Raw genomic sequence first — 14,868 nt, 5'->3', positions numbered from 1 at the left:
AGAGCACCCACAAATAAATAAAACAGAGACTAAAAAGATAACAAAAAATATTAGTGAAACTAAGAGCTGGTTCTTTGAAAAGATAAATGAAATTTGACAACCCTTTAGCTAGACTGAACAAGAAAAAGAGAGAGGACCCTAATAAATAAAATCAGAAATGAGAGAATTAAAACTAAAACCAAAGAAATACAAAGGATCATAAGAGACTACTATGATCAATGATACAACAAATAAGACAACTCAGAAGAAATAGATAAATTATTAGAAACATACAATCCTCCAAGAATGAATTAGGAAGAAATAGAAGATCTAATCAGACCAATTACTAGTAAGGCAACTGAATCATTAATCAAAAACCTACTAACAAACAAAAGTCCAGAACCAGATGGCTTCAAAGGGGAATTCTACCAACCATTCAAAGAATATTTAATATCCATCCTTCTCAGGGTGCCTGGATGGCTCAGTCATTAAGTGTCTGCCTTCAGCTCAGGTCATGATCCCAGGGTCCTGGGATTGAGCCCCACATTGGGCTCCCTGCTCAGCAGGAAGCCTGCTTCTCCCTTTCCCACTCCCCCTGCTTGTGTTCCCTCTCTCACTGTCTCTCTCTCTCTCTCTCTCTGTCAAATAAATAAATAAATAAATAATATCTATCCTTCTCAAAGTCCTTTAAAAAACAGAAGAGGAAGGAATGCTTCTGAATTCATTTTATGATGCCAGCATTACTCTAATACCAAAACCAGACAAGGACACAACAAAAAAAGAAAATTACAGGCCAATATCCCTGATGAACATGGATGCAAAAATCCTCAACAAATTACTAGCAAACTGAATTCAACAATACACTAAAAGTATCATACATCAAGATTAAGTGAGATATATTTCAGGGATGTAAGATGGTTCAACATCTGCAAATCTGTTAATGTGATACACCACACAAACGAAATGAAGGACAAAAATCATATGATCACCTCAACAGATACAGAAAACCAACTGACAAAGTTCAACATCTATTTCTATTTTTATGAATTAACATTCATGGAAAGGAACCAATTTATCAAAGATCAAAGGGAATATGAATTATTCCATGTTTTTCTCACTTCAAGTAGAAGCAGTGATTGGAAAGTTTACCTTCTGGTATTAAATGTTTTCTTTCATGTTCTTGCTTTTATTTTTTTCCTTTTACAGACTTCTTTTTAACACCAAAATCTATGTAGATGCTGGATAGAATCTTTCCATTTCTCATGTTCACCCACATATTCATTCAATAAACATGCATATAAATGCTTGTGTATATTTATATATGTACAGAACTCAGCCTGCTGCGATCAAATATGCAAACAAGAATTACTATACATCATGATAATATATCCTCATGGAAGAAGCAAAAACATTTCCCTAGGAGGACTTATGAATGATACCTATCCCAGATGTCAGCGATTAAGGAAGGATTCAAGGAGAAAAAGATATGTAAGCCAAGTCAAGACACAAAAGATGAGAATGAGTTACCAATTAAAGAGGAGTAGGCATAATAGTCCAGGCAAAAGAAATAAACTGTGTTACATTCCAGAAACACAAGAGAGCATGGCATAATCAAGGAAAAGAAATTCTGGGACACCTGGGTGGCTCAGGTGGTTAAGTGTCTACCTTCAGCTAAGGTCATGATCTCAGGGTCCTGGGATTGAGCCCCACGTCAGTCTCCCTGCTAGGCAGGGAGTCTGCTTCTTCCTCTCCCTTTGCCTCTCCCCACTGCTCAGGCTCTTTCTCTCTCAAATAAATAAATGAAATCTTTAAAAAAATAAATAAAATTTTAAAAAGAAATAAATTCTTCTAGCAAGAAGAGGCTAATGAGATCTGGAGGCACATGTCTTCAAGGGTATGTTTGTGTGTATGTGTATGTGTGTATATGGATAGATATATGGGCAGACGGATGGTGTATAGATATAGATGATAAAGATTAGATATCTCCATATTGTGATCATTAATTTTACAAGTCAACTTGATTGGGCTAAGGAATGTCCAGTTGGCTGATGAAAATATTATTTCTGGGTGTGTCTCTGAGGGTGTTAATGAAAGAAATCAGCATTTGAATCATTAGACTGAGTAAGGCACATGGCCCTTACCAGTGCAGGGGGGCATAATTCAAATTGTTGAGGGCCTGAATAGAACAAAAACATGCAAACAGGACAAATTCACTCTTTCACCTTGAGCTGAGACATTGATCTTCTCCTGTACTGATTCATCAGTGCTCCTGGTTCTTGGGCTTTTGGATTCAGAGACTTAGACTATCAGTCCTCTGATTCTCATGCCTTTACACATAGCCTGAATTATACCATTTCCTGGTTCTCCAGCTTACAGACAGCAGTTGCTGGGACTTCTGGGCCTCCAAAACCACATCAGCCAATTCCTATAATAAATCTCTTCCTATGTATCTCTCTGCCTCATTCTCATTGGTTTTGCTTCTTTGGAGAACCATGACTAATACACACATTTTTATATTAGAGATTTAAGCAGGAAAGTAACACTGATTGAATTTGTATTTTAGAAAGATCATTCTGGTTGAGCACAATGAATAAATTTAAAGAGAGTAACACTGGAGGCAGAAAAATCAGACAGAAAGCTGCTACAGTAATCCACTTGAAAAACACAGTAACCTGGACCAGGACAATAGTGGTAAAGATAGAAAAAAGTAAATGGAACAGTAAAAAAAAAAAAAAAAAAAAAAATGTAGCAGGGACAATCAACAAGACTTGACCAGCCAGATGTGGGAAGATAAAGGAGATGGAGGAGTCAAGGATGACACCCAATTTTTTTGCCTGAGCAACTGTTTGAAAGTGTTACCATTCATTGAAATGTGGAAGATTAAGAAGTTCTGGAGAGAAAGGACAAGTGTACTTGTGATTTTCGTAAGTCTGAGGCACCTGTTCAAGGAGAGTAATAATAGACTACACTAGAGATGCAGATTTGGGAGTCATCAGCATACTGCAAGTAAGATCAGTGAGGGAAAATGTACTAAGAAAGAAGAAAATAGGGCCCCCAAAAAAGCTCTCAGGGATAATCAATCAGTAAATGGCTAAATTAACTATTATATAACTCTGTAGAAAATATGCAAGTCCTAAAACTATAATTAGAAAAAATGCTTAATAATATTCTGTTGGATACCTCATGTCCTCAAGTTTCTTATGAAAGTGGAAGGTTGGAACAAGAAGCAAGGGAGGCTATCTGCTGATTTTTTTTCTCCAGTTTACTATATAGCATTTTATTTTCCTCACACAATGACACATTGCTGGGAGCCTAATGTTTGTTTTCAGATGACAGTAGAAAACCAAAATTTGTTGTCATCTCTTAAAGAATTGTGCATAAAAACTTTACATAAATTAAAAGGATGAATAAATTTATAGGTGTAAATGCAAACTGTTTTCCAACTCAAGGCAGTAACAACCCACAGTGTTCTGAAATGGGTCCTAAGGCTCAGACCTTCTTAAAGCTGTCAGATCAACAAGACATAAAAATGTCAACTGATTCAAAAATCTTGCCAGCCTCTAGAGAAATCCTGGAATAGGCAGCTCTTACACATCAATACCCTACACAGATCAAGAATCTTATGGAGGATGCTCATCAAACCAATGGATTTCTCGTCCATAAACATGTTTTTACCTTAGCCATGAAGTGACTGAGCCTCATGTACAAGGGGTTTAAATCAAAGGTATGTACAGGATATTAAACACATACCAAGGGAAAAGTTAGTTTGAATACAAGGTCAAAATCAGCAACAATTCTACCATCCAGTGCTGACACCAAATACAAGCTTCAAGGACAAATTTCTTTTCAAAGGCTTATTCCAGTTTATGAGGCCAGCATGAGGTATATACAGTTGCCAGGGCAAATTTATACTTAGGAATTAACTCATGCAGCAAATGCTACATATCTGCTTGCAGGGCATTTAGAAACATCTGAGGTGGGCAATGGAGGGGCCCGACTCATCATACTCCTGCTTGCTGATCCACACCTGCTGAAAGGTAGACAGTGAGGCCAGGATGGAGCCCCTACAGGAGAAGCAATGACCTTGATCTTCATCATGCTGAGCTCCAGCATTGTGATCCCTTTCTGCATTCTATCCGAGATGGCTGGGTGCATGGTAGTCCCACCAGATGGCACTCTGTTAGAGTAGAGGTCCTTTCATACTTCATGATGGACTTCAAGAGGGTCTCCTGGATAACACAGTATTCCATACCCAGAAAGGAGAGCTGGGAGAGCACCTCGGGGCAGGATTACCACTCCTTGCCCATGGTGATCACCTGACTGTCAGGCAGCTCACAGCTCTTCTCCAGGGAAGACGACAACACTGCAGTGGCCATCTCCTACTCTAAGTGCAGGGTGACCTAGCAGAGCTTCTCGGTGATGTCACACATGAGTTCCCACTCAACTGTGGTGGTGAAGCTATAATCACTCTCTGTATCTTCATGAGGTAGTCCATCAGGTCCCAGCCAGCCAGGTCCAGACACAGGATGGCATGGGGCAGGGAGTACCCCATACAGATGGGCACAGTGTGGGTGACCCTGTCCCCAGAGTCCATGACAATACCAGTGGTGCAGCCAGAGGCATATAGGGACAGCACAACCTGGATGGCCAGATACATAGCGGGAATGTTGAAGGTCTTGAACATGATGAGTCATCTTCTCCTGGTTGCTCTTAGGGAGCAGGGGGGCCTCAGTCAGCAGCATAGAGGACTCCTTGGGGCTATGCACAGTTCATTATAGAAGGTGTGGTACCAGATCTTCTCCATGTCCTCCTTGTTGTTGATGATGCTGGGCTTGATACAGTACTTGAGGATCAGGATATCCTGCTTGCTCTGGGCCTTGGTGCCCACATAGGAGTCTTTTGGCCTATGCCCACCATGATGCACTGGGGTCCAGGGGGCATCTGACAATGAATGGGAACATGGCCAGGAGAGGGGAGTCATCATCCCCAGCAAAGCCCACCTTGCACATACCAGAGCCATCATCAATGATGAGTGCAGAAATCTCCTCTTCCAGTGTGACAGGTGGAGGTGGCAGCAGTGGGCATGAAAAATGAGTGGCAGGAAGACACCGAGCATGGGCCAACTGCTGTGACTGAAACCCCTGATTGTTTTTAATGTGTGAGCATCTCAGATCTTTTCCAATTGATACTGCTAGAGATTAAGAGTGCCATTTCCCTCCCTTCTTTTAACTCAATGCCGCCCTAAATTACTGCATCCCTCCCCCACTACCACCATACCTATTAATCTTTGAGGTGGCTTCCATGACAATGGTGACATACTGAAAAGGAAAGCCAAACACACCACTATCCCAAGATGTATAATACATTAAAATTAAGATACCAAAATACAGTTTAAAAGCTACAAAGGAAACTACTAGTAAAACCATATAGCCAACAAAATTACGGGGGGGGGGGGGGGCGGTAATAAACATGAGCTGAATTCCTCATCTTTCTTAGCACAGAATCAACAGAAACTTCCAGAAGCTGAGAAATCAAGTGTTAGAGATGGAGATATAAGCATCTTACAACTACCAGAGTAACTAAAAAGAGAAATGAGAAATGGCCAAAGATGAATTTTTTCTAATGAATGGGCCTGTAGAAAGAGGGGACTGGGGGTGGAGAAGCTTTTGTTTATTATGTAGACTGTATCTTCTAGAGTAGTTTTAGGTTTGCAGCAAAGTTGAGTGAAAAGTAGGAGCAGTTCCATCTACACCCTGTTTCCACTTCATGCACATACAGCATCCGTGCACCAGAGTGATACATCTGTAACAACAGATGAACCAACACTGACGTATCATTATCCCCTGAAGTCCATGGTTTACATGAGAGTTCACTCTTGGTGTTTTACATTCTATGGGTTTGAACAAATGTATAAAGACACATATCTACCATTATAATATCATACAGAATAGTTTCTTCACTGCCCTAAAAATTTTCTATGCTCTGCCTATTCACCTGCCCTCCCACTTCTATCTCTGGCAACCACTGATCTTTTTACTATCGCCACAGTTTTACCTTTTCTAGAATGTCATGTTGCTGGAATCATCAAGTATTATAGCCTTTTCAGATTGGCTTCTTTCACTCAGTTAAGTGTTCAGGGTTCCTATGTTTCTTTTCATAGCTTGATAACTCATTTACTTTTAGTGTTGAATAACATTCCATTGTTTGTATATACCACAATTTGATTATCAGTCCACCTACTGAAGGTGAATTCACCTACTGTGTGCTTCCGAGTTTAAGCTATTATAAATAAAGCTATGATAAATATCCATGTGCAGAGTTTTGTGTACATAAGTTTTCAACTCCTTTGGGTAATACCAAGGAGCACAAGTCCTGGATCAGACAGTAAGAGTCTGTCTAGTTTTGTAAGAATATGACAAATTGTCTTCCAAAGTGGCTGTACCATTCTGTATTTCCAACAGCAAAGAATAAGAGTCCCTGATGCTCTACATCCTCACCAGGATTCGGTATTGTCAGTGCTTGGGATTTTTGCCATCCTAATAGTGGTATCACACTGTTTTAATTTACAATTCCCTAATGACATATTATGTCACACATCTTTTCATCTACTTATCTGTCAGCTATATATCTTCTTTGGTAAGGTGTCTATTCAGATTTTTTGCCCATTTTTCAGCCAGATTCTTCATTCTCTTATTGCTGAATTTTAAAAGTTCTTTGAGCATTTTGAATTTAACACTCCTTTATCATAGATGTCCTTTGCAAATATTTCCTCCCAGTCTGTGGCTTGTCTTCTCATTCTCTTGACAGTATCTTTTAAAAGAAAAAAGTTTTTAATTTTAATGTGGTCCAAATTATCAGTTATTTCTTTAATGGACTGTACCTTTGGTGCTGTATTTAAAAAGTCATTGCCAAGCCTGAGGTCATCTAGATTTTCTCTTATGTCATCTCCCAGAAGTTTTATAGTTTTGCATTTATATGTAGGCCCATTTTGAGTTCATTTTTATGAAGGTAAAATAATGCTTTTAATTTTTATTTTGAACCCTTTGGTACTATTTTATTATTGTTCCCAATTTTATATTTTACTTTTAGAAAAATGTGGGTTTTTTTTTTCATTATTACCCATGAACCTGATGATTCAACTTCTAAGCAATTATCCTAAGAAGATAATCATAGGTTTGGAGAGAGCTGTTCGCCCAACACAATTTAGGGTAGTGAGATATTAGAAACAATGTAGGTATTAAAAAATTGCAAGGATGGTTAGATAATTATACTCAAATAATAGAATGCTCTTATAAAGCTATTTAAAATAGTATTTTTAAATAATTTTTACTTTCCTGAGAGGGATTATGCCAAATGCTATCATTAGAATATGGAATGTGGATTATTTATGTTTATTCTTTATACGGTTTTATATAATATGTATTAGTTTCATATCAAAAGAATTAAGATGTTTATAAAAGCCCTCAAAGTAAGATTTACAGTGACAAATGACATATTTTTCAGAACAATGGACCAAAATAAGGATAAATGTCCTTTCCCATTGTTATCACGCAATAGATTTAAGCATCCAAAACACACATAAAACTCCAAAGCAGAAATGAGTGGAAAGTAATTAGTAGAGTTTGGTTTATTACAGAGAGAATTTCAATAATTAGAAGGGAGACTTGGGGGTTAGGAAGGATAAATGACAGAATTATAGTCAGGAACCAGAAAGGGTTCTTCCAGTTGTATAACATGATATCTCAACAGAGAGCAAAAGGTCTTCAACTTCTGAAACCTGTTATATAAACTACATCCAGCCTAAGCTGATACTGTCATTTATCCTTATGGTGGGGCAAGGGGCTACCAAATGAAATTCACTGATCCCTTGCTTCCAAATAATATGTCCACTTAGAGAGGAAAAAGCTTGGTGGTAGTAGGCTAGGTCAGGAACTGAAGTCTAAGGCCCAAGTTTAAGTCCCAGCTCAACTGTGTATTTAGGGCATGATTTGGGTAAATCACATAACCAACAGGAGACAGTTATCTCATTTGTTAATGATGCCAGCTCTGTCTCTATAGTAGAGCTGTCATGATGACCAAATGAGGTCATATAAAAGAGAGCTAAGAAGAACTAAACAAACAGAATGTATTTTATAATAAAATAATTCTCACCCTGTCAACAATCGTTTGCCCTCCAATAGCAATTCAGAAGATAAAAAATTAAATCCCTGGTTGAAAGGGCAATTGACAGACTGATGATCTGGCTGCTGCCCCATGTGCAGTGCAACTGAATCTGGATCCAAAAGGCAGATGACCTTCTCAGGCGAACAAAGAACATTCTTTGGCTGAAGATTATGTGTAGCTGTGCTTCCAAGGTAGACCATCAAACAAGTTTTAAAAGGTACCACCAGTCACTCATTATTTTACTTGATCTGTTCATTCATTTATTCACTGAGAGCAGATTATGTGCTAGGCACTGGAAACAAACAATAAGAACACAAATCAGACAAAGCCTTGCCTACTTGGAGCTCATACCACTCATACTTGGAGCTCATATTGATGGAAAAACAAGTATTAGTCACAGAATCATACATGAATGTATCATGAAAACTCTGATGACAATAAAAAGAAAGGATTAGAGGGGCTGATGTGGATTGAGGAGTTCAGAAACATCATTCCTGAGCTGAGATGAGAGATGACTCGGTGGGGAGAGAAGAGTCAAAGGATCAAGTAGAGGGATCAGCATTAATAAAGCTCCTGTGGCCCAAGACAGTGACATTCAAGAAACTGAAAAGAGGACAGTATGTCCAGAACACAGAGAATGAAAATGAATGAGGTGTAAGATGAGTGTAAACAGGTAGGTATGTTAGGGATTTCTGCCTTTATTCTGAGAGCAATGAGAGCCAATGAAAGCTACTGAGCAGAAAAGTGACAAAATCCATTTTGTATTTTGAAACACTGTTCTGACCATAATGTATCAGGATGCCAGGTCACTGTGTATGAGATTTACATACAGGTGTTTTACACACAGAGTTACATTCAGGGTCCTACAGTTGAAAATTTTCTATTAAAGTTCTAATTTCAAAAGACCTCTGTATTTCTTTGACAATATTAATGACCACACACAAGAGATTCTTGATGATTCCTAACTGGATCAATACTACCTAGGAAGAATTAATAAAATGTAATGACTTTTTAGCTTTACGTTTCTCATCCTTTTCCAACACGGTATACCAACAGATTTTGGCTAACAAAAAGAAACAGACTTAAAAAGGTAAGGGCCAAAGTCTGAAAAAACTGGAAAATTCTAGGAGGCACTGTGAGTTTAAGATTTTTATTTTATTTATTATTTTAGAGAGAAAGAGAGAGAGAACAAGCGAGGGGAAGGGCAGAGGGAGAGAATCTCCAGCAGACTCTGAAGCAGAGCACAGAGACCCATGTGGGGCCCGATCTCATGCCCCCAAGATCATGACCTGAGCCAAAGCCAAGAGGTGGATGCTCAACCTACTGAGCCACCCAGGTGCTCCCACAAGCACTATGAGTTTAAACATCAACATCTAGAATGGAGTTCTTATCCACAGTATTAAGATGTACTAATGCATCAAACAGTGAGGTATCAAAAGTAACTGGATTCCAATAATAGCACAAGTACTAATACGCTAAAGTTTGTAGATGATCAACCTGTTTGTGGACATCCCTATAATAACTTCACTTTCACTCATGTCCATTCTGAAATATTTTCTCGAACTAAAGAGAAAGGAGCCACCACAGCCTGGGACATTACATACAACCCCTCATTTGTGCTAAAAATTCACTGTCCCCTTATTACTAATATATAACTGGAAATTGAAAGTATTTAAAAAAATTACTGTACAGCATGATATCAATAACTTAATTTTTTCTCATAAATATTTAATAATGAAGCAAGCACAGATTAAGAAAGCATAAATGGTACATGCACACTTACCTAGGGCAAATGTGAAGAGGACTCCAAAAACATTGCTGCAAAAATGGCACAACAATTACAATGTCTCAGTCAAAAATCACGTGAGAGTACACATGACACAGATAATATATAGTTAAAATCCTGAAATTATAAGCCTTATAATCATCACAATAAAATAAAACATTTTATGTTTATTCTTTGATGATATATACTTGCTTGTTTCATTAACTAGTAGAGCATGACTCCTAAAGTGAAGATAAAAATTAGATTAGTCATGTTAACTGATTTTCCTACATAAATTATAATTTTGAGATTATAAAATTGGTAAACTGTATTACTGACATACCAGAAAAAATACCTTAAGGAATGCAATGTGAAATGAATACAAATTGGTGGTACTATCTGCTTATGTACTTTGGATTTTATCCAACTCTGGGTATACTTGTGGAACAGTGTTATGCATGGGAATAACACTCATCCTGTACATCATATCAGGAAAAGTCTGATGTCTGGGGGCCTTGGCAAGAGAAAGTGAAGCAGGCAGCCCAGATGAGAGAGACAAGAGATCAGCACAGGTGGGAAGGAGAGATAGGCATCAAAGAGTCTCACAGGGTGTGGCTTTTAGCACAGTGTGGGTAGTATAAGCATGGAGTAAGGGTGCAGGGAACTAGGAGCAAGAACTTCAATTAGAATACAGGGAGCATAGGGGCGCCTGGGTGGCTCAGTCGGTTAAGCGTCTGCCTTCAGCTCAGGTCATGATCCCAGAGTCCTGGGATCGAGGCCCACATCAGGTTCCGGGCTCAGCAGAGAGTCTGCTTCTCCTTTTCTCTCTGACCCTCCTCCCCGCTTGTTCCCTCTCTCTCTCTCTCTCTCTGTCTCAAATAAAAAAACAAAAACAAAAAAATACAGGGAGCATGGAAGTGGCGACCCAGACATGAGACTAACAAGAACTAAAATTCAGACTTGAATTTTGAGCAAGAGATCAAACCTTGAGAGTGCAGAGTGCAGGACTTCAACAGGAGCTGGAAGACAGACTGAAAAAACTGACAGGAGGACCAGAGGGGTGATGACCCTAACTGCAACCTTGATTGACTCAGGGCAGGATGATAAAGATGTACACTGGTAGCCATGGAGGGGCATACACATCTTCTGACTGGAGAGTTCAACTTTCTAAGGAAATCTGACCTAGAGACTCAAGAAAAGTCAGGGGAAACCTGCAAAGAGCATCAACTGGGAAAGATTCATTGTGTGAGATGCTTCAGGTAGAGGGATGAGGAATCAGCCCTGGGTTCAAATCCTGACTTTCTTAACGATAACTCAAATTTAAGTCAGTTCTTCAATTCCTATGTGCTTCAGTTTTCTTTCATATAAACAAGATATATAGGGCTAATAATTCTCACTTTTCAAAGCTGTTAAGGAGATTAAATGAGAGAACACATGTGAAAGAACATGGATCCTAGGAAATATATACTCATTTTTGTACCTTCTCCCTTCCATTTACCAATACCTATACCTTTCACCAACAGGGCAGTATTGCTGATTTCTGTTCCACATGAACATTACAAAGCCACAGTGGCCTTTTCTACATGCATTTGTTACTCCCCACCCCCTTAATTTTATGTGATGTTTCTTTCCTTTCTATCTATGTTGTCATGATTGAACAATAGTCTAGAAATGAGTGACTTTTGCTCGAAAAAATCTGGTCACTAGCTGAACAGTGTGTTATCTAGGGAATAACGAAAAAGATTCACTGGTCTGCAATTCTTTTTGCCAAGCTGGCTTCAATGCTCAAAGTAGCTAATTGGCTCCAGGCATCTTTTCTGATCAGTACTGATGCCAAAATCATACCTCTTATTCAAATGACAGGCAAAAGAAGTAGCTGGATTGTAACAATGCAAAATCCTTGCTGCTTCTAAACAAACTTAATTAAACTGCTCCATTTTTGTACAAAGAGCTTCAAATGAAGATAAGCATAACTCACTGAAAATGTCAGGTTAATGACAGCACTGTCTAAATTAGTCCTGTTGGGAGCAGAAGGTTTCAGAGACATACATAGAAGATGAACGATTTAAAAAAAAAAAAAAAGGAAAGGTTAACTATAAATTTGTTTAGGTAGCTAACCACCTCTATGTTTTAATAGTAAATACATCCCTTTCTCCTTATACTGTCATGCTGAAACATCAAATTCTAAAATCAGCTCTGTAAGCTTCATGATCTCAATGATCATGAAGATCAGTTTACCAATAACCCTGACAAATCAACCAGAAATCATGGCAAATACAAAACTACAAGGCATAACAATAACATAAATCTTATATTTGCATTGTAATTATTGATTGATTTAGTCATTCATTCAATTTAACACAGTTACTGAGTGTCTACCACATACAGAGTATTGTGGCATATAACAAATTATAATTTTGTACCTCAAATTAAAAGATAAAACATAAAAACAAAATGTTATTGCAAATTGAAGAAAAATGGAAAGCACAGCATTCCAAAAAATCAAAAAATTTTAAATTCTTTTAACTACTCCAAATGACAGTGTTTCTCTCTCATCATTCAGTCTATTTCACATCCCTAACCCCCATAAAAGTTAAATAATTCTGATAACTAATTTACTAAAATCATGATCCTGTTCTTAGAGTTGTTTCTATCTTTCTAAGGTAATTATTAGGACCTCTTCTATTCTGATCAGAGTGAGAACCAGTTCCTGATTTGCATTATTTCTGTTGAATACATCCACCTTTCTGTGATAGAGAACACTGTTAAAATACTTCCTCCAGGGGCACCTGGGTGGCTTAGTCGGTTGAGCATCCAACTCTTGATTTCAGCTCAGGTCATGATCTCAGGGTCATGGGATGGTAGTTAAGTTGTCCAGACCAGGGAGCGGGGGAGGGGGCTCCACGCTCAGTGGGGAGTCTGCTTAAGACTATTTCTCCCTCAGATGAACCATGAGAGACTATGGACAAACTGAGGGTTCTAGAGGGGAGGGGGTTGGGGGGATGGGTTAACCTGGTGATGGGTATTAAAGAGGGCACGTATTGAATGGAGCACTGGGTGTTATATGCAAACAATGAAACATGGAACACTACATCAAAAACTTATGATGTAATGTATGGTGATTAACATAACATAATAAAAAAACTAATGATGTAATATATGGTGACTAACATAACATAATAAAGTAAAATTAATAAAAAGATTAAAAATTAAAAAATAAAGACTATTTCTCCCTCTCCTGTGCCCCTCCCCTCAGCTGGCTCTCTCTCTCTCTCTCTCTCTCTCTCTCAAATAAAAAAATAATAATAATACTTCCTTTAGACCCCACAACCTTTTGTTGCTTCGTTCACTGATGTAATTACATTTCCATATCTTTGGCCACAATTTGTATAAAAGCTGCTCTTGGTATATGACCTTCTGATAAGGAATTCATAAGAATCTCCCACAGTCACTCATCACTTCTTTTTAGTCACCACTGTCATCTGAGCTTTTGGTTTTTCTGTTTCCTGATGCCTTTTAATTGAAAATACTTCACAAGCCACCAAGAGAAGTAGTTAACTTGTCAGCTTTAGACAAGTGTCCCCCAAATCTTGACATTCCATGATTCTCTATGACATAAGAATAAAGACGAATATAACCATAATCAGAGGAAGTACAGCACTAATTCTGTAGGTCACAGATCTGCTGTTTTTTTAATTACGTATTTTTTTAACACACAGTTCATTTTTGGTTAAGTTCAACCTATTTTTTTCAGGGTTAATGAGTCCCTAGCAGCTAATGAGCTTTAAGCATATATCATGTGCAATTGCTTTGGAGCCCTATTTATGAACTGACTTCGTGTCTTAAGTATTAACTTCCATCCTGCTACTTAAATGAATTCTATGCAAATAGTAAAATAATACAAAAACACATGGCAAAAGAGGCATTATTCTGCACTGCCCCATTGCCCAGATGGTAAATCAGTGAGTCAGTAGCAGAAATGGGACCAGAATCAAGGCCAACTAATTAACTCACTGTGCAACATTCATTGAATGAAAGATACAGTACTTAGGAACATGTGTTTTACAATTTCCACATTTTGCCCAGTCTACTCTGAGCTAGTATGTCCTTGATATTCCCAAGAATGGCAAAACCATTAATTCAACTCTTCAATTCTATGTTAGACTAAAATCAACAGTCCCCAAAACATCAATAAAGATTTCTATATAAAGCTATATTAAATTCAATATTAGATTGCAAATCTAGAACTCAGGATTTTGGAAAGGGGGCAACGTTCACTACGTTCTACAAAATCCTCTAGGAAATCTGATTATAATCTCCTACATTAAAGAGGCAGAGGAGGATTAGATGAGTGAGAAGCCCAGCTGGAGATCTGGAATGCTAGCTGGGGGCAGGGGCATGGTTTAGATTTATTGTAGCCTAAGCAAGACATGAGTTGGAGAGAGCAGCTGACAATCAGACTAAAATTAGAAGAGCAAGTTTAACATGGAGGGAGTCCATCCAGAACTGGAGAGCAGTGGTCCAATAGGCCTCAAAAAGTATCAAGCTGAATTTATGACCAAGACAAGTCGCCACAAGACCTATTGATCCAGAAACCAAGACTCTGATGAAGTGCAAAGAGTACTTAGAATCAGAATACCTCAGTTCCAGTCTGGAATTGAAAATTCATGAAACAGGTGACCTTGGAATAGCCTCTTGATCCCTCTGAGTCTTAATCCCCTTACACAAAAAAGGGAATTTTAAAAAGCTACCTTGCAAAGTTGTGGAAGGTATTAAGTATTTCATCAGAAAATGGCTTGTAAGATGTAAACTAACACACAAATGTAAAGTTGTGTGGTGGCATTATTATGGCTCTTGATATTAGCAGTATTGACTTGATGGAATAACATTTCAAATATTGTCTGATACATTTTCATCCTAAATCTTGTTGACCTTATGACCTTCAAGTCACTGAGGATAAA

At 38.2% G+C, this 14,868-nt stretch overlaps 1 pseudogene; it reads right to left on the bottom strand.

Moving 5' to 3' along the window:
• Window positions 1-2,761: 2,761 nt before the first annotated feature.
• Window positions 2,762-14,868, bottom strand: part of LOC118005465 — a 54,378-nt pseudogene continuing 42,271 nt past the window's right edge.

This window comes from Mirounga leonina, unplaced genomic scaffold (genome assembly GCF_011800145.1).
Source record: "Mirounga leonina isolate KUSES-001 unplaced genomic scaffold, KU_Mleo_1.0 Mir_94, whole genome shotgun sequence".
Taxonomy (NCBI): Eukaryota; Metazoa; Chordata; class Mammalia; order Carnivora; family Phocidae; genus Mirounga; species Mirounga leonina.
This window is presented reverse-complemented; position numbering and strand designations above follow the sequence as displayed.